We start from the raw sequence: 22,005 nt of genomic DNA, 5'->3' as shown, positions 1-22,005 counted from the left end.
TCTTAGTTCCAGATTCCCCATTTCCAAGTGGGCAAATCAAAACTCAGACAGTTGAGTGACTGTCATACCCAAGTGGTAAAGCTAGGGATCGAAACCTACTCTTCTCCTGGTAGTACACCAAATCATCAACCTAGACACAGGGTGTTTTACTATACGAAGTTTCTGATCAGCATCATACAGCTGATAAAAGGATTGGAAGAACTAGGTATTTGTAACAGTGTTTCTCCTGAGATTACGTGTGTGGATTTACTTAATCAGGAACCCTAAGGAGGTGACGCTTTGCTCTTACCGAGTAATTTTCCTTTTACCTCATTTGATTTCCAACTGTTTATTTCCTAAGGAAAGAATAATTCATGAACTCGTGGACCTTACAGGGCCAAACACAGGCCACACTTCCCAGTATTGTACTGTTTCTGTCCCTCCTGACATTGGCACAAGCCTCCATCCAGATGAGACTGTTTCGTGTTCTCACTGGAAATTTCCTCTGGTGCTCAGGCTGCCTGTGCTTGGCCGTGTTGGTTCACAGATGGGAATTCTGGCTAAGGTCACTATTACACTTTCCTGCTCTTTCAAGCTTTGAAACACACTCACCTCTCACTCCAGAGAAATTTCCCCCCTCTGTTCCTTCTTTCTTCCTCACTACAAATCCACTTTGAAGTCCAAGTCTTCCAGGGAATTCACCCAGTGCCTTTCTAAACCAACAAGTATATGAAACGTAAGCCAAGTAACTGAGTCCACTGATCTTTCTATCAATAGACATTATTCTAGTCCTCAAATCATTTCCAAACTTTAGTTTATCTTACTTTTAATCATACATCCTTGCATGACATGTTCCCTTGGTATCTCTAATTTTCTTGAAGAGATCTCTAGTTTTTCCCATTCCATGTTTTCCTCTATTTCTTTGCATTGTTCTCTTAGGAAGGCTTTCTTATCTCTCCTTGCTATTCTCTGGAACTCTGCATTCAGATGGGTATGTCTTTCCTTTTCTCCTTTGCCTTTGTGTCTCTTCTTTTCTCAGCTATTTGTAAGGCTTCCTCAGACAATCTTTTTGTATTTCTTTTTTGTTGGGGGTGATTTTGATCACCACCTCCTGTACAGTGTTACAAACCTCCATCCATAGTTCTTCATGCACTCTATCAGATCTAATCCCATGAATCTATTTGTCACATCCACTGTATAATCATAAGGGATTTGATTTAGGTCATACCTGAATGGCTTAGTGGTTTTTCCCACATTCTTTAACTTGAGTCTGAATTTTGCAATAAAGATGTGAGAGCTGGACAATAAAAAAGGCTGAGAGCCAAAGAATTGATGCCTTTGAACTGTGGTACTGGAGAAGACTCTTGAGAGTCCCTTGGACAGCAAGATCCAACCAGTCAATCCTATAGGAAATCAGCCCTGAATATTCATTGGAAGGACTGATGCTGAAGCTGAAGCTCCAATACTTTGGCCACCTGCTGGAAGAGCTGACTCACTGGGAAAGACCCTGATGCTGGGAAGGCAGGAGGAGAAGGGGAAGACAGCGATGAGATGGTTGGATGGCATTACTGACTCCATGGACATGAGTTTGAGCAAGCTCCAGGAGATGGTGAAGGACAAGGAAGCCTGGTGTGCTGCAGTCCATGGGGTCACAAAGAGTCAACACAACTGAGCAACTGCACAGCAAAACCATACATCCTACTGTTAACTATCCTACAATGCCTAAAAACTTCAAATATTTACTGTCAAATATTTTATCATTGTCATAATAGTTTTTATTTCATATTCTCTCTACAAATTTGTCCTTTTTCCTCCATGTTTTTTCTATTAGTATTCTACTTTCTGTTTACTTTCTCTCCAAAGTTGGAAAATCTTAATTACTTTCTTCATCCCTGTAGTAAATGTCAATTGTTTTGTCTGATAGTTATTCCTTTTTCAGGTAACTGCTTCTTTGGGAGTAACTGTTGCTACTGCCCTCAAAAATTAACATGATACTGGGAGGGGGTTGCCAATTACAGCCCCCACCACCCTGATGCACCACACACACACACACACACCATTTGTCGCAGGCCTGGGCAAGGGACTAGGAACAGGGCAGGTAGAGCCAGTTACAGCAATGTGGCAGGCCCAAGACTGTGACTGAGCTGCACAAAATCTTTCCCTGTGGTTTATATGCACTGAAGCAGGGGGAGAAAGGTCCACCTGATCCTCTACGGTCACTGAGCTAGGAAGAATTTCTTCAAGCCAAGAACCTGGAGTGATGAATAAATCAAGTGTGCCCCCTTAGCCATGTTGTATGGGGAAAAAATCTCTCTGAAACAGAAGAGAAGAGCATCACCAGGCAAAAGGGAGCACAGATGCAGAGAAGTAGAGAGAGCCCTGATACCAGCTGCCCTGAAGGCCAATTCCACCCCATTCTTTCTAATCACATAGACCAATGAATTCCCTGTTTCTTTAAGTTAATTTTAGTAGGGTTTTTGTTACTTACAATCAAAAAGTGCCCAACTAATAGAATCCTATTCTCCCCCCCTTTTTGTTTTCTCATATATCCATATTGTGTGTGTGCCCAGTTGCTCAGTCATGTCCAACTCTTTGCGATCCCAGGGACTATAGCCCTCAAGGCTCCTCTGTCCACAGGATTTCCTAGGCAAGAATACTGGAGTGGATTGCCATTTCCTTCTCCAGGGAATCTTCCTGACCCAGGGATCAACCCATGTCTCCTGCATCTCCTGCATTGGTAGGCAGATTCTTTACCACAGAGCCACCTGGGGAGCCCCATATCCATATTATATCATCCTGGAGCAATTTCTCCTTTACAGCTAATTTTGAAACCCAAATCATCTTTTAAGCAACTCACAATCCCTTCAAACCTATAATGGGTAGAATAGAACTGTATCTTTCTAGAGCATCAAGAACCGGAAAACATACCAAGGCTGAAATGGGCCTTCCTGGAAAATACAGCCTCTGTTTTAGGTCTGTACATTCTAGTATGCAGTGCATGGGGAATTCTGAGGAGCATTTCAATAATCCATGAACAGGACACGCTGGCTGTCATACCTGAAGTCCTTGGGAGCCATTAGACTTGTGGAACAGGTGCAAAAATGCCTGAGAAACTTGAACAAAAGGTGAACAGCTCTCAGCAATAGAGAAGCAGTTTCTGAGAACACCCAGCACCCAATGAGGGAGACACAGGATGCTGACTTTCTGTGCTATGCATGTGTGCTAAGTTGCTCAGTCATGTCCCACTCTTTGTGACCCCATCGACTGTAAGCCTTCCAGATTCCCCTGTCTCTGAAATTTTCCAGGCAAGAATCCTCCAGGGGTTGCCATTTCTTCCTCCAGGGGATCTTCCCAACCTAGGGATGGAACCTGAGTTTCTTGTGTCTCCTGCATTGGCAAGCGGGTTCTTTACCACTAGCGCCACCTGGCTGTGAGATGGAAGGAAAAATTCTCATTAGATGGCAAAATGTAAGATACATGAGTAAAAGGATAGGAAATATAAGAGGCTGGAAAGATGGAAAGTGGGAACAAAGGAAGAGAATGACAAATGTAAGTCAACATGAAGGTGGCGGAGTTGCGTTTCAGGGGTTGGACCAGCAGTGGTGAGCAGCAGCTGCCCTGGCACCGTGGGAGAGGACACAGCAGAGCCTTATCCACAGGGAGTGGGCAGAGAGGAGACACCAACAGCCACCAGCTCTGTGCCCCATCCTGCACTGTGCCCCGTTCTCACTGAAACACCCAGGGGCTCCATCTAAGCCATGACACCTGGCATATAGTTTAGCAGGAAGTGGAGGTGTTCTCTGTTCACTGTATCGAGACAAAACCAGCCTTAACACTCACTTTGCTGGCACTGGATTGTAAACAGAAGTGTGGCATCTCAGTGAAGCCATTCCTTGATTTAAATTTCCTTATTTTTAAATGAAAGGCAAAAGTCTACAAATGTAAAATGTAGTTGATAATCTTACAAAAAGAGAAAATAAATAGACTCCATGTTCTCAGTTGCCTTAACCAGCGCTGGACCTCATGGTTTGCTATGGGAGGAGGGAGACGGGGAGGAACGTGGGCAAAGGCACTGTTGTGGGAAAGAAAGAACTCCTGAAGTTCTGTTGAGAAAGTGACTCAAGACGGGATTTCCCCTCTGGATTGGCAATGAGCAGGAGGCTCCAGGAGTTATCAGCAGCTGGTGAAAAAGCTTAAGCTCACCCTTTTTGCCTTTCCTTTGCTTTCCCAAGCCAAGAGTCACTTTTGTTAACCATTACAGCTCAGCCCCACCAGTGCTTTTGGGAATTAAGGAATGGGCTTGTGTGCTAAGTCACTCAGTTGTGTCCAACTCTTGGGACCCCAGGGACTGTAGCCTGCCAGGTTCCTCTGTCCATGGGATTCTCCAGGCAAGAATGCTGGACTGGGTAGTCATTTCCTTCTCCAATCAGTGCAACGAAAGCAGTAGCTGCTTTGAAAGGTTGGTTATGAGCTAGCAAGGGATGCCCAGAGCACAGAGGAGTCATCTGGAACAGAATGAGCAGCTAAGGGGACAAGTCACAAACAGGATAGATTTGTGGGGCATGTGAGCATTCCTTGGGGATTCTCAGTAACACATGGAGAGGGGTTACAACAAAATACTGCATTTTCAATGGGTAACTGACAAAGACCTATTGTATAGCACATGCAACCCTGTTCAATGTTATGTGCCAGCCTGGATGGGAGTGGGGTTTGGGGGAGAATTAATATATGCATATGTATGGCTGAGTCCCTTCACTGTTCACCTGAAACTCCCACAATATTGCTAATTGGCTATACCCCAATACAAAATAAAAAGTTTAAAGTTACAAAAATTTAAAATAAAATATTGCATTTTCTGTGCACATGGAAAGAACTCTTACATTATTCATCCCCCTCTTTCTGCCCCTTCCCCTCCCTCTCTGCCTCTTCTTCCTCTCTACTTATTATTATTATTTAGAGTAAGGGGCTCCTAAAGGCTGTAGAACATGAGGACCCAAAGTTTACATTGAAAAGCAAAGGAACTAAAAAAGAATGGGTACGTGTACATGTATAACTGAATCACTTTGCCATAGGCTCGAAATGAACATAATGTTTTAAATCATCCATATGCCAATATAAAATTAAAAATTAAATTGAAAAATCTAAACATAGATTGTCACAGAGCCCCTGTTTGAGTTCCCTGAGTCATACAGCAAATTCCCACTGGCTGTCTATTTTACATATAATATTGTAAGTTTCCATGTTACTCTCCCTGTTCATCTCACCCAGCTGATTCTTATTGGTGTTGAAAATAAAACAACAAAATTCAGTAATAAAAGATAAATAAAGTGGTAAAAAAAAAAAAGTAAGGAAAAAAACAAGCTCAGAAATAGTACCTCTGATATTTTTCTGCTCAACATGAGGTGCATCAGTGCCCCTGACACCCACCTGTGAGTTTAGAAACGCAGGATCCCAGGTCCCACACCAAACCTAAAAAAAAAAGAAAGAAAAGCAAGGGGAAGCATACCAGTTAATCTGGACAAAATTATTTATCTACTCTCTGTGATACAGATGAACAGGTTTCATATAAGCCTACAGAGATAGAATAAGATGTCCCTTCCATAAACTGAAGAATTTACACTACTTTCTCTAGTTCTCAACCGTGCAACATCATAATTATCATTTTTCTGGCTCAATGACAAATCATAATGTCATACAAATAATTGAAGCTGACTGCATCATGTGCATTTCTATAAGGGATAATTTTGATATTTCAGACCAAACTGGTATCAGAAAGCTAAATATAGTTGGAAAAAGAGAATCATTAAATTACACCTCATAACAAAAATGGAAGAAAAGTATTTTGAAGGTGTTTTAGCTACCAGTGATGCAGAAATCAGAGAAGAAAATTAATTGTACACACCTGAGAAAACATTTCCTCATAGAAAACATTTCCCTGCTAATGCATGTGAAAATTTTCTATCATATGAATATCATTGTTGTATTAAAATAAGAGATGCATGACTGTGAGATCTGTAAAAGTAGCTGGTCACACTCAAAGTGTATGATATCATTCCTAAGGTCACACCCAACGTGTATGATGTCATTAATAACTAATGAAGAATCCACTGATTTTAGCTAGTCAGGGGTTTCCTAATGAAGATTCTATTTCCTAGTCACTTTTGCAGCAATATGCAACCATATGACCAAGTTCCTGCCAATGGGATGGAAATGGAAATGGCGTGCACAACTCTAGAAAATATCCTAACAGGGATAAAATGTGATTCTTCTTTCTTTTCTCCTTTCTGATGGCTGATGTGGGCAAATAACTGGGACTTTGGTAGCCATCATAGATAACACTCAGTGCTCCTAAGAGACAGCAGAGAAGAAAGCTGGAGGATGCCACATTCCTGACAAATTCATGTCAACCCTGGATGCTGACCTCTAGAGTAAAAAACATCTAGTGTGGTTACATGAGGTAATGAAACATTCTGGGTTAACACAAGTTTGGTTTTTCTGCCACAAGACACTGAACAGGGTTCCAACAAATTCAAGAGGAAAACTAAATTACTTTCTTTTGTAACCTGGGCTTTGTAGCATGTAGATTCCTAAGAAAGTGTTTATTGAGTCACAAGTTTAATAACTGCTAGTAAACTCGTGGAGCTGAGAGAGTTCAGTCACTCAATTTTGTCCGACTCTTTGCAACCCCACTGACTGCAGCACGCCAGGCTTCCCTGTCCATCACCAACTCCCAGAGCTTACTCAAACTCATGTCCATTGAGCCGGTGATGCCATCCAACCATCTCGTTCTCGGTCATCCCCTTCTCCTCCCACCTGCAATCTTTCCCAGCACCAGGGTCTTTTCAAATGAGTCAGTTCTTCGCATCAGGTGGCCAAAGTATTGGAGTTTCAGCTTCAGCATCAGTCCTTCCAATGAATATTCAGGACTTATTTCCTTTGGGATGGACTGGTTGGATCTCCTTGCAGTTCAAGGGACCCTCAAGAGTCTTTTCCAACACCACAGTTCAAAAGCACCAGTTCTTTGGAGGTCAGCTTTCTTTATAGTCCAACTCTCACATCCATACATGACTACTGGAAAAACCATAGCTTTGACTAGATGGACCTTTGTCAGCAAACTAATGTCTCTGCTTTTTAATATGCTGTCTAGGTTGGTCATAAATTTTATTCCAAGGAGCAAGAGTCTTTTAATTTCATGGCTGCAGTCACCATATGCAGCCATTTTGGAGCCCAAGAAAATTAAGTCTGTCACTGTTTCCATTGTTTTCCCACCTATTTGCCATGAAGTGATGGGACCGGATGCCATGATCTTATTTTTTTTAATGTTGAGTTTTATTTATTTTTTTTTTTTTTAAATAGGCCCTCGGGAGCCGGGCCCCGAGCCTGCCAGGCCCCGCAGAGCCATCCGCCGCCCCCTGGCCGTTCGCGCCGCCTCCACGGAGGACCGGGCCGCAGAGGGCGCTGAATGTTGAGTTTTAATCCAGCTTTTTCACTCTCCTCTTTCACCTTCATCAAGAGACTCTTTAGTTTGTCTTCACTTTCTGCCATAATGGTGGTGTCATCTGAGTATCTGAGGTTGTGGATATTTCTCCCAGAAATATTGATTCCAGCTTATGCTTCATTCAGCCCAGCATTTCACATGAAGTATTCTGCATAGAAGTTAAATGAGCAGGGTGACAATATACAGCCTTGACATTCTCCTTTCCCGATTTTGAACCAGTCTGTTTTCCCATGTCCAGTTCTAACTGTTGCTTCTTGACCTGCATACAGATTTCTCAGAAGGCAGACAATGTGGTCTGGTATTCCCATATCTTGAAGAATTCTCCACAGTTTGTTGTGTTCCACAGTCAAAGGCTTTGGCATAGTCAATAAAGCAGAAGGAGATGTTTTTTCTGGAACTCTCTTGCTTTTTTGATGATCCAACAGATGTTGGCAATTATCTCTGGTTCCTCTGTCTTTTCTAAATCCAGCTTGAATATCTGGAAGTTCCTGGTTCATGTACTGTTGAAGCCTGGCTTGGAGAATTTTGAGCATTACTTTGCTAGCATGTGAGATGAGTGCAATTGTGTGGTAGTTTGAGCATTCTTTGGCATTGACTTTCTTTGGGATTGGAATGAAAACTGACCTTTTCCAGTCCTGTGGCCACTGCTAAGTTTTCCAAATTTGCTGGCATATTGAGTGCAACACTTTCACAGGTTCATCTTCCAGGATTTGAAATAGCTCAACTGGAATTTCATCACCTCCACCAGCTTTGCTCGTAGTGATGCTTCCTAAGGTCTACTTGACTTCACCTTCCAGAATGTCTGGCTCTAGGTGAGTGATCACGCCATTGTGGTTATATGGGTCATGAAGATCTTTTTTGTACAGTTCTTCTGTGTATTCTTGACACCTTTTCTTAATATTTTCTGCTTCTGTCAGGTCCATACCATTTATGTCCTTTATTGTGCCCATCCTTGCATGAAATGGTCCCTTGGTATCTCTAATTTTCTTGACGAGATCTCTCCCATTCTATTATTTTCCTCTATTTCTTTGCATTGATCACTGAGGAAGGCTTTCTTATCTCTTCTTGCTATTCTTTGGAACTCTGCATTCAGATTCTTATATCTTTCCTTTTCTCCTTTGCCTTTAACTCCCCTTTTTTTCAGCTGTTTGTAAGGCCTCCTCAGACAACCGTTTTGCCTTTTTGCATTTCTTTTTCTTGGGAATGGTCTTGATCACTGTCTCCTGTACAATGTCCATAGTTCGTCAGGCACTCTATCTATCAGATCTAATCCCTTGAGTCTATTTCTCACTTCCACTGTATAATCATAAGGAATTTGATTTAGGTTTTATCTGAATGATCTAGTGGTTTTCCCTACTTTTTTCAATTTAAGTCTGAATTTGCCAATAAGGAGTTCATGATCTGAGCCATAGTCAGCTCCCAGTCTTATTTTTGCTGATTTTATAGAGCTTCTCCATCTTTGGCTGCAAAGAATATAATCAATCTGATTTCAATATTGACTATCTGGTGATGTCCACATATAGAGTCTTCTCTTGTGTTGTTGGAAGAGGGTGTTTGCTATGACCAGTGCATTCTCATTGCAAAACTCTGTTAGCCTTTGCCCTGATTCATTTTGTACTCTAAGGCCAAATTTGCCTGTTACTCCAGGTATCTCTTGACTTCCTACTTTTGCATTCCAGTCACCTATGATGAAAAGGACATCTTTTGGGAATGTTAGTTCTGGAAGGTCTTGGAGTTCTTCATAGAACCATTCAACTTCAGCTTCTTCAGCATTACTGGTTGGGGTATAGACTTGGATTACTGTGATACTGAATGGTTTCTCTGGAAATGGACAGAGATCATTCTGTCGTTTTTGAGATTGCACACAAGTGCTGCATTTCAGATGCTTTTGTTAACTATGAGTCAACTCCATTTCTTCCAAGGGATTCTTGCCCACAGTAGTAGATATAATGGTCATCTGAATTAAATGTGCCCATTCCAATCCCTTTTAGTTCACTGATTCCTAAAATGTCGATGCTCACTCTTGCCATCTCCTGTGTGACCACTTCTAACTTACCTTGATTCATGGATCTAACATTCCAGGTTCCTATGCAATATTGTTCTTTACAGCATTGGACTTTACTTCCATCACCAATCATATCCACAATTGGGCATTGTTTTCGCTTGGGCTCCGTCTCTTCATTCTTTCCAAAGTTATCTCTCCAGTCTTCTCCAGTAGCATATTGGACACCTACCGACTTGGGGAGTTCATCTTTCAGTGCCTATCTTTTTGCCTTTTCATACTGTTCATGGGGTTCTCAAGGCAAGAATACCATTTGCCATTCCCTTCTCCAGTGGACCACATTTTGTTAGAATTCTCCACCATGACCTGTCCATCATGGAGCTGAAGTGCTAAAAAGATAAAGACTCAGGTCAGTCATTTCTTTATCCCTAGCCCACCAAAGGGTTGGGACAGAGTCTGCAAGACCCTGCACAGTTATATCTTATAAGCCAGATTGTGTAGATTTCTCCTACTTTGGATCCTCCCAACTTTCCTTGCTTATTTCCCTGCTATCAGAGTTTTGCTTTGTTTTGTTCCTTTTCATTTGAGACTTTTCAGGCTCAGAGGGAATGGAGGCAAGTATCTTTATCCATGCTTGGGACAAAACTGAGGAAAGGACGTTCTGACACTTCTACACCTAAATGGAGATGACAATCAAAATTAGTGAGAAATCCTCAGTGAATGTTTCCCATAGCTATCAAACCAGTGACATCTTTCTAGAACAAATTTTTGTAGTCCTCTCTTTGCTACCCTAAAATACAATTCAGAGATAATATAACTGATCTGCATATATAAATTTATAATCCTCAAACTATAATATAAAAGAAAAATAAAGTAAGGATAATGTTTTTCCCAGGTAAGTGCTCAAGTATGATCACATTGGAAGACAAAAGTGCCCCCACATTTTCAAAATGTTCCCCAGGCAACTGTTACCATGAAAAGTGGTAAAACTTCGGGGTGGGAATGATGTCTCTTCTTTCCCTACAGGGACAATCATGACGGTCTTGGCAGTTTTATTTTATTAATAAACATAGCCCTTTCCTAAAGCAGTATTACTACCAATGTATTCTATAGCAAGCAAACTTCCTGTTAATTAGTGTTATGTTATTTAAAAAAAAAAAAAAGTATAGTCCAATAGTTTAACAAACAATAGTTTAAATAGATTTGAATGCTTTTTACTTCCCCTAGGACACTTTCTTCCTCTACAGTCTTGGAGATAATCACTGTGTATTTCACCGCAGAACCTTTTTCAGAGGGACATCTCTTGGGTTCAGAGTCTTATGGAAGGAACTTAGAAAACACTGCCTTACAGCCCAAATGTATTTCACCGCAGAACCTTTTTCAGAGGGACATCTCCTGGGTTCAGAGTCTTATGGAAGAAACTTAGAAAACACTGCCTTAAAGCCCAAGAAGGGAGGGCTTCTAGAAGATCTGAGGTCCACCTGTGGAAGAGTAGCCTTTACTGAACTAATTCATTTTGCAGGAAAGTGGCCATCTTAGTCTTCCCTGGAACTTACAAATTTGCCCTATTTCATTTGTTTCATGAGATGGGGTCAAACAAGTCAAAGTAATCTGAAATCAGGAACATCTTCAGAAAAGGAGAATTTTAATGCTGCAGGAGGTATTGACATATATTTGTGTTCATATTTCACACCACATACATTTCTAGTTATGTTAACATCACAAATATTCTGCTCATAGTATTAACAAAGGCATTAGAAAAGAATACAGGTTGTTGGATATCTTTAAAGAATATGTTTTACTAATAGTCTTCAAACTATTTATCATTTCTGAAGTTCCTATCTTGAATAAGGACATATTTATAACCATTGCTTCATTTCATCCACATAACATATCCATGAGAGATTGTTAGTTTCATCTTCCAGATAAAGAATCTGCAGCTCAGGGTTAAGTGCCAACGTCACAGAATTTTTTAGTTGCAGAACTTGGACAGAGACCAAGTCTATCCTGCTTTTCTAAAGCCCATGTTTTTTTCCATTGCCTCCCTTAATTAGGGGAAAATTTTAGAATGTTTCCCTTTTTTTTAAAGATCAGTTACAGCAATTACAAGTTAACCATCAACTATCAGGAAAACAGCCACCCATGAGGACCCAGGATCACTCATTGCTTGAGGGTGCCAAAGCCCATGCTTTAGTGCACATATTTTAACAGATGAACCTATACTGAACTGCTGAAAAGTTACAAAGTCTAAATGATTGTCATGTTTTTCTTCCTCCCTCTGTGTCACCTGGTTTAAACTTCAAGGTGTGTTCTTTGAAAACCGCTGTTTCCAGTGACTCATTTTGAAATCACTGATTTCATCTTCCTGGTTCTCTGCAAAGCCAGGAAAGGAGATCAACACCACATTGTTTTCACCTTCAAACACATTTACCCTGTAACCGGAAGAATCCAGAACTGTTATTGTTAATTCGTTGAATAATATGTTCTTGTTTCATCTTTCACAAGAACAGAAATCCATTGTGAAAACAAGGTGCCCTGCTTGCCATCTGTTTAATCCACCAGCATTTTCAAAGAATTTTTGTAAAGGATTGCAAAGGATTCACCTATTCAATCAATGCACATTTATTGAACACCTACCTTGTACCAGAAATTGTTCTACATTCTGGGAAGGCGGTGGTTAGACAGACTAGATCTTTTCTCCTTGGTGGTTGTACGCTCATGATAAGCATATAGATAAAAATGATCTTTCCAGACACAGAAAATATCTATGAAGAGGGTGGTGTGCCACAGAGTGACTGAGTGAAAGGTTTCTGTAGATTTAGATAGACTTACTAAGGAGGCAACATTTGACCTGAGAGCAGAATACCCATAAGGAGACAGTGATGACACGATTTGGAGGAAGAGTGTTTCCAGGTGGAAAGAAGAGCCTTCAGAGGAGAACAAAACTTGAGAGTTTGAGGAATAGAAAGGAGGCAGAAGCAGCTGCAGAGTGGTTAGAAAAGAGAAAATAGTAGATGAGATCAGCATGTTAACAGGCTCCAGGGCCCATGATAGAAAACTTAAGATCTCACTCCAAGTGCAGTGAAAAGACATCTAGAGATTTTGAGGTTGCTGTTTGGAGAATTGATTTAAGGCTGGCAGAAATGGGGCAGAAAGACCTGTTAGGTCAACTGCAATAGACCTAACAGGTCTTTCAGTATAGATGAGAAGTACTGATGCTTGAACTGGATGATTCAAGGAAGATGGGAAGAAGTAAAAGTTTCTTGGAATAGAACTGCCAGAATTTGCTGATAGATTGCATGAAGGAAATGTGAAAACCTCCAGAATTTTGCCTAAACAAATGGATTGATACTGAAGACATTTTCTGAACTGGGGGAAAATAGGAGAGGCACAGAATTGGGAGAGAAGTAGGAAACCCAGGGTACAGTGCTGGACATGTTAACTTTGAGATTCCTTAGTCATCTAAGGTCTTCCCTGGTGGTGCTAGTGGTAAAGTATATTCCTGCCAATGCAGGACACACGAGAGATGCAGGTTCAATCCCTGGGCTATGAAGATCCCCTGTAGTAGAAAATGGCAAAGTGTTCCAGTATTCTTGCATGGAAAATTCCATTGACAGAGGAATCTGGCAGGCTCCAGTCCATTTGTCAAGTAGTAGCTGAGTATACAAGAGGTCAGAGGAGGGGGCCATAGCTGGAGATATAAAGTGTCTCATAAGGCCCCTGAGAGCTGAACCCTTTGCAATATAGTCATTTCCAAGGCTCCAGGTACAATTGATTTGCTCTGAAAAAGTGATTCTCTATGGAAATTCTAGTTTCAGTCTGATTTCCCACTCACTGAGGTCTTTCTGGTCTCTGTTCCTTTGTCAACAATCTCTTCTTGTTCAAAAACAGAATAATACCCACCTAAACCAAACTAAATGAAATTGCAAATCTTCTTTGGTAAAGCCATAATTTCCATTCCAAGACAATCTACAAGACTTTTGTAGGATTCTTAGGAAGGATGACTTTTGACCACCAGTCTGATCCTTGGACACTGTCTTCTCATTTCTTGTAGTGTCTAGATTTCAACCAATTGCCAACTGATCAATTATCGGCTATTTAATGGCTTACTCATCTCCAGATATATTTGCTTTTTACCTGGGAGATTGAAAGAATGAAAGATCTTGAAGAACAAGCAATAACTCTCAAGTGGTAGGAATTCAAGCAGGATTTCTCCAGTCTTAATACATGGGTTGTTTCCTTTCCTAAGGCCTGTTCCATCCATTTATTGTCTCATATTTTCCATCTTAAAATTTTCTTTCTCCATGAAATTCTGACACATGTTATGACATGGATGAACTTTGAAACTGGTGCACTGGGATGGCCCAGAGGGAGGGTATGGGGAGGGAGGAGGGAGGAGGGTTCAGGATGGGGAGCACGGGTATACCTGTGGCGGATTCATTTCGATGTTGGGCAAAACTAATACAATATTGTAAAGTTTAAAAATAAAATAAAATTTAAAAAAGAAAAAAAAAAACAAAACAAAAAAAAAAGAAAAGAAACTATCATGCTAAGCAAAGTAAGCCAGTCACAAAAAGACAAATATTGTATAGTTCTACTTACATGAAATATCTAGAATGCCAAATTCATAGAAACAGAAAGTAGAATGGTGGTTTCCAGGGGCTGAGAGAGGGGGAAATGAGTTTCTGTTTAATTGGTACAGTTTCAGTTTTGCAAGATGAAAAAGTTCTGGAGATTCGTTGCACCCTGTGAATATACTCAACATTACTGAATTGTACACTTAAAAATGTTTACAATGGTAAATTTTATACTGTATGTATTTTACAATTAAGAATTTTAAGAAATTTAAGCTAGTGGTAAGAAAATAAAAAAATATATAAAGCATGAAAATGATTCAATTTGTTGTCACTTTGAAGCTGGAGAAGACCACCTAATGAGGAATTCAGGTAGCCTCTACTGGAAGGACTCAGCCAGAAAATAGAAACCTAAGTCCTATAACCATAAGGAACTGAATTCTGCCAACAGCTTGAAAGAACTTGAAATTGGATTCTTCCCCAAATCCTCTTTATAAGAGCCAGCCTTGTTGACACTTTGTTGTTTTTTGTTTTTTTTTTTTTGAGACCCCCAAACAGAGGATCCATTGAGTCACGCCAGACTTCTCAAATACAAATCTGGGAGAAAGTGAATGACTGGTTTAAATGCCCCCCAAAATTACTTTTTTAACCTCAAGCTCCCACTTCCATAAGATCCCACTCTGTCTCCTTTCCTTTACAGCCATACAATTAGACATTCAATGTCTACTTGACTTTTCCACTGACTCTACTTTCCTGCAAAATGCCAGTGACTTCCCTTGGTTCCAAGTTTCAGTGGACATTCCAAAGTTTTCTCTCTTGACTTTTGTGGGTTTTGATGCACTTACTTTCTCTTTAATGAAACCATTTCCTCCTATGGATTCTATAACCCTGTCCTTGCCTGGTTTCCCTGTTTTTGCTTCTTTCCAATCTCCTGTGTAGAATTTACTGTCTCTAATTAAATCTTACATTTATTGCCTCCTGGGGTTCTATTTTTACCCTAGCTTTTCTACTCTGTGTACTCTCCTTGAGAATATCACCTCTTTCTTATGCATGTATCATTGACTCCAAACATATTTCTCTGGCCTGTGCATGTATGCTAGGTGTTTTGAGTTGTGTCTGACTTTTTGAGACCCTATGGACTGTAGCCCACCAGGCTCCTCCATTCATGGGATTCTCCAGGCAAGAATACTGAAGTGGGTTTCCAGGCCCTCCTCCAGAGAATCTTCCCAACCTGGGGATCAAACCCACATCTCATTATCTCCTGCATTGCAGGCAGGTTCTTTTCTGATAGTGCCACCTGGGAAGCCCATTTCTCCAGCTTGTACCTCTTGGTTAAACTTGAGATCCCTAATCCAACTGCTTATGGAACAGCTAGTCTTTAAAACCCAAAAAGTCTTCACATTCATTACGTCCACTCATTCTTTCATTACCAAATCAGTGCCTTTTTCTTACAGTTGCCATCTAGATAAATATCACCCAAAGTAGAATAGGATAGACGTTGTCTATACTTTCTTTCCTCCCTTGCCAACAGGGCCCCAGTCCAAACACTCACCCGGTCCTAGTAGATTCTACCTCCTAAATATCTCTTGAATCTGCCCCACCACACAACTTTCTCTATACCTACTCTCAGTCCTTAGTTCTTTCTTTGACCTCCTCATATTTAATTATAGCAATAGCTTCCTAATTGCTTTCCTATCCTAACTGATCATCCTTTTATCAGTTCATCCCCATACAAGTCATTCTCCACCCCAGAATGACTTCTTAAAAGGCAAAGCTGATATTGTTTCCCTTGATTACACTCCTTTAACAACTCTTCATTTTTCTTGATAAAGTCCAAATTCTTTTTCTTAGTGTGCAACACCCTACAAGATCTTGCAATTGCTTAACTCAACTCCCCAACTCATCCTCTCTTCTATGTACCTTCCATTTGGATCATACTAAATTATTACAAGTTGAGTAATATGTCAAGATGTTTCTCATCTCTAGTCCTTTTGGACATGTTGTTCCTTGTGTCCACAATTTTGCAACTCATTCTTCAAATATTGGCTCACTTCCAACCTTCTTGAAAACCTGTTTTAATGACACACTTGCATTGAGGTGTCTTCCTTTTATCCATCTATATCACACCCTGTGTAAATCAGTAGAACTATGTTTTCCACAGGTCTACTGAGAGTGGTCATTGGCCTTCTCTGGATCCACCATGAGAAGGCACACTCCTTGAGGATGGAGGATGAGTCTTACTAGCCTTGTACTCCTAGTGTCTACCACAGCTTCTAGCGCCAACCAGTACAAGTATATCTTAATATACAGATGTATACAGGAATGAATTGTCCTTTGCTCATTACTCATTAAGAGCTGACCATATTCAAAAAATGATACCAACACGAAAATATTATTTTTGCCAGCCTGGTAATAGTAATAATAGCCAACATTTACTACATGCAGGGTACTATGCCACTTTACCTTTGTGATTTTATTTGCACTGAGAACATCTTTAAGAGTTGTACATAGTACAGTTATCCCATATTTAGGTGAGGGAATGGAGGCATAGGGAAGTCAAGAGATGTGCTCAAAATATATGAAATCAGGATTCAAAACCAGGCCTTTCTGACCTGACTACACTAAACTGCCACCGTATAATGAACTATATAGATAACCTAGATTTTGAAAGACTCATTCCCATTGTCAGACAATGTTCAGTTCAGTCACTCAGTCATGTACAACTCTTTGCAACCCCATGAACCACAGTACGCCAGGCCTCCCTGTCCATCACCAACTCCCAGAGTCCACCCAAACCCATGCCCATTGAGTTGGTGATGCCATCCAACCATCTCATCCTCTGTCATCCCCTTCGCCTCTTGCCCTCAATCTTTCCCAGCATCAGGATCTTTTCAAACAAGGCAGCTCTTCGCATCAGGTGGCCAAAATATAGGAGTTTCAGCTTTAACATCATTCCTACTAATGAACACACAGGACTGATTTCCTTTAAGATGCACTGGTTGGATCTCCTTGTAGTCCAGGGGACTCTCAAGAGTCTTCTCCAACACCAGTGTTCGAAAGCATCAATTCTTTGGTGCTCAGCTTGCTTTATAGTTCAACTCTCACATCTGTAAATGACCACTGGAAAAACCATAGCCTTGACTAGATAGACCTTTGTTGGCAAAGTAATGTCTCTGCTTTTGAATATGCTGTCTAGGTTGGTCATAACTTTCCTTCCAAGGAGTAAGCATCTTTTAATTTCATGGCGCAATCACCATCTGCAGTGATTTTGGAGCCCAGAAAAATAGAGTCAGCCACTGTTTCCACTGTTTCCCCATCTATTTGCCATGAAGTGATGGGACCAGATGCCATGATCTTCATTTTCTGAATGTTGAGCTTTAAGCCAACTTTTTCACTCTCCTCTTTCACTGTCATCAGGAGGCTCTTTAGTCCTTCTTCCCTTTCTGCCATAAGGGTGGTGTCATCTGTATATCTGAGGTTATTGATATTTCTCCCAGCAATCTTGATTTCAGCTTGTCCTTCCTCCAGCCCAGCATTTCTCATGATGTACTCTGCATAGAAGTTAAGTAAGCAGGGTGACAATATACAGCCTTGACGTACTCCTTTTCCTATTTGGAACCAGTCTGTTGTTCCATGTCCAGTTCTAACTGTTGCTTCCTGACCTGCATACAGGTTTCTCAAGAGGCAGGTCAGGTGGTCTGGTATTCCCATCTCTTGAAGAATTTTCCACAGTTTATGGTGATCCACACAGTCAAAGGCTTTGGCATAGTCAATAAAGCAGAAATAGATACCAAATCCAAATTCTAGTTCAGAAAATTCAGTCATGCTATCTGTATACAGTGAATATATGAAAACAAAGCCATAATAAAAAATGAAGTCAATATTTTTTTTCTTTTTTTCCCCAACCAAATTTGATGCGCATACCTGGTCATGTAAGCAAATAGCTAACCTCACAGCTCTTCTAACACGTGTGTTTTCAAATAGCTCATCAGAAAGCAAGTTGCAGATTGACTAGATGTATTGTGAAAAGTAGTTCTTTCTTTTAACCACATTTGGGTTTATAAAAGCTTGCAGCAGAAGGTAACAAAGCTCCTGCTACATGGAAGGGGTATGGTGAATTTGTCAGATCCTCTACCAAGCTCCATCTGTCCTCAGCATAGTGTGCAGGTGAAAGAAGGGCCGTGGGAGAGATGCTGAAGACCGATGAGGATTTAAGTCTCTGAGATAATGCAAACTTTGTTACTTCACTTTGATTTATCTTACTTATTAGACTTGTAGACTTTATTTGGAAAACAAACGTTTTACATTAAATAAAGTTTGAAAAACATTTAGATTATGAAAGTAAATTTTCTTCGACTCTGTGTTAGTGGATTTCCCCAGGAAATTTTCCTTTGGGAGAATTTCCTTTTGGATGATGTTTGCACATCTTCTACTTGAAACAAATCTTCCTCCTTTTGGTCAACAGATTCTCCTCTACCTTTGTTGAAGAGTGTAAGCCTAAAATATAAAATATTCTCAGTTTCTCTGTCATGTCCAACCCTTTGTGACCTCGTGAACTGTAACCCACGAGGCTCCTCTTCCATGGGATTCTCCAGGCAAGAATACTGGAGTGGGTTGCCACACTCTTCTCCAAGGGATCTTCCCAACCCAGAGATCGAGCCCAGGTATCCCACATTGCAGGCAGATTCTTTACTGTCTGAGCCACCTATGGTATTCTCTTAAAAGAAGCCTAAAACAACACAGCATATATCTATGGTTTTTTCCCCTATGAAGACCCATTGACAAGATTTCAAAATTCTCATGTGACCAACCAATCAATGTAGGATATAGTTGGTTAAGAGCCCAAAAACTTCCAGAATGATGCTTATTCATCTTCTCCACCATACATGTGCTACTCCATGCTTGAGAGTTGAAATTATAATCATTTATTTTCCTTTGAGATTCTCCCCTGTAATTCCCAGTGGACCAGGGATGGCTAGGAGGTAGTCTTAAACCTTGCTTTTGTTTTATTTATAGTAGGATGCAAAACTGAATAGGACACATTCCATGGTAGATTTTTAGTACTGAAGGGAAGACAGACCAGGGAAACTGTGATTACAGTATAGGTGTTTGTACAGCAGTAGATAACATTTCTGCAATATACTAATTTCCTTTTTCATTCTTCCTTGTGTGAAACTCTTCTCTACAAAACCAGATGCATTGTTACTTCTGGGACGATCTTTTTTGTTGTTGTTATAGCTGAATACAAAGAAAGAGTTACTGTTCAGCTTTTGATTTGTAAGAGAGGATCTTGAAGCCCATGGCAAGATTGTAGTGACATAAGCCAGAGCTTGCTAAAAAATAAAGGTATCTCTAAAGTTCAGTAACTTGACCTTTCCATACCAGGAGCAAAAAAAAAAAAAAAAAAAGGAAAGTGTTAAACATATAACTTTATTATAAGCTCTAAATAGAGATAAATTTAAGCTTATAACTAGAGGGAAATTACCATCCACCTAAGGAGTAGGAAGGGGAAAGAAAGAACTCCTGACTTGAGAAACAGAGGTCAGATAAGGAGATTTGAAGGAGGTCAGAGCCCACAGAAAATACTCCTTATTGTCATATATGGGAGTTTTCAAAGAAGACTTTCTGTGTATCAGAGATGCTGGTGTTTTTCACACTTAGTTTCTCTTTTTTAGTTAGAGATTGTGCTATGAGGACACATGTTTTGAGAGAAAGTATTTCTTGAGAGGTCTTAATGAGAAAGTAAATTTTACCAACCTGTGGTTCAGCTAAAAGTGCTTGATTAACATTTTTCTCAACTAAAAAAGAAATTAAGGAGGTCAGGGCACAGAGAGCATGGTCGTGGGTCCCTGAGTCTATCCCCAGAACAGGGAAATGGGAGGGGTTTTTGGTAAGAGAGTTTGCCACAAAAACCCCAGACAGATTGAGGGAGAAATTTAGAGCATCCCTGCTAGTGCTGTGTTCTCCCAGGCTGTCCAAACTGACCTTGAAGCAGCAAAGACTGGAGGAGGTGTCTGCAGAGAAGGGACTGGTGTGGTGCACTCGACTCTGCCTTGGTACTTACCAGATGTGGAAGGAACCCCGAAGCTCCTGGATGCCTCCTGGGATGTGAACCATGCATGCTGGCTGTGAACTGACTAGAGGCAAAGGCAGGCCAAACAGGATACGAGATGGAGTCCCTGGGAATCTGAAGCACCACATGGTCACCGATTGGCAGGAGGTAACAGCTGAGCTCTTCAGGAGGGATCACCATGCATCACTCACCTTGGGATAACAGACTCTGAGTTCCAACAGTCAGATGCTCAGTAGCAGCTTTAATGTACACAGAGGCTGCCTCCCAAATACTAGGTGAGATGAGCTTAACAGAGAATCAGAAGGAAGCAGAAAGGACAACACAGAAACCATTCACCTCTTCCTGGATAGACTGGTCCATGCAAACATTCTCCCACTCACACACCAACTCCCTTGAGACGGGGGTTAGAACATTTGCATTGTCTGATTATGCAAAAGGAACAGAATTACTTCAGGAGCAAGTTTAAAGATTTCCAACATTCCAGAAATGAGAAGTCCAGGGCAAGATAAAGTCAGTTATCATAGAATTGAAAAGTGTTTGCTTTGGCCCACAATCTGAGTTGTGGGTCATCACTCTTGACCTCTCTGCACTATGATTGATTATGCATCATGGCCTGGGAATCTAGGAGGTCAGAGTTTTTTTCAGACTGTGGAATTAGAAAACGCTTCCCAGAAGAATAACATCTAAAGGAGAATTTTGAAGGGCAATCAAGAATGACCCAGCTATGAGGAAGCAGAAGTGTATTTCAGGAAATGCAAAAAACACGAGTCAGGGTACTTTGGTCAAACTAAGTACAGCTTGCTCAAGGAAATCAAAGTTGTGTGAACTCAGGAGCAAAGGAAGTCAGCTGGAACAAGTGGACTGCAAGGCTGCTCTGCCAATGGTTGTGGAGATTGTACCTGCAAGGGACTTGGAGAGGTTGAGGGTTGAAACACTGCATGTCCTTTACTTTCCAAGGGTTTCTGTGTACCCCACAGCAAAAGGCATGCTTCCTGAGATGCAACCACCCTTCAGAGGGTGTTCACACAAACACTTGCTTCTCTTTGTAAGCTTACATCACCAGGCTTTCTATGCCTGCAGTGGGTACCTCCTCAGTTTTGCACAAAAGCATCACGTAAATGAACAGAAATCCTTGAAATATGGTCAGATTACAGAAGACCATGCAAGCTACTTTAAAGGATTTAGACTCGAAGGATGATCAGCCACTGAGAGTTTCTGGACAGTGGTGTGATATGACCAAACAAATTATTCCATAGCAGCTGTATTCACGGTAGATTGGAGCCAAGAGACTCAGGAAGTTACTGTAGTTGTCCAGGCATGAAGCGAAAAGGGAGATTTGATGGTATCCATGGAAACAGAAAGGGAAAGATAGGGAAATTATTTTGAAGGCAGAAACAACAGGACTTGATTACTGATTGGACATGAGTGTATGAGAGAGGCGGCAATAAAAAAGGACTCAGGGGTTTTGAGCTTGGAAGCTATGAGAATAAATCTGAAATGGAGATGCTAATCAAGAGGGCTGCTTTGAGAGGGAAGACAGAGAGTTTGGGTGAAGGAGAGTTGAATTTCACATCATGACAGAATGTGTAAGTGGAAATGCTCTCCACAGATTTGAAAGGGCAAGACTAGAGTAACATTCTTCCTTTTCTGTTCCCCTTCTTTCTTGCCTTCTCCTCCTCCTCCTTCTCCTTCTTCCTCCTTTTTTGTTCACTCTCCATGATTTTGAGTGCATCTGAGGCTCTTTTTCTGAAGACTTTTGGGAATACATTTAGCACTTTCCTTGGGTTTCCCTGGTGGCTCAGATGGTAAAGCGCCTGCCTGCAATGTGGGAGATCTGGGTTCAATCCCTGGGTCTGGAAGATCCCCTGGAGAAGGAAAT

The sequence above is a fragment of the Bos indicus genome, chromosome 15 (genome assembly GCF_029378745.1).
Source record: "Bos indicus isolate NIAB-ARS_2022 breed Sahiwal x Tharparkar chromosome 15, NIAB-ARS_B.indTharparkar_mat_pri_1.0, whole genome shotgun sequence".
Lineage (NCBI taxonomy): Eukaryota > Metazoa > Chordata > Mammalia > Artiodactyla > Bovidae > Bos > Bos indicus.
The sequence above is the reverse complement of the archived record's forward strand: the minus strand, read 5'-3'. Positions refer to the sequence as shown.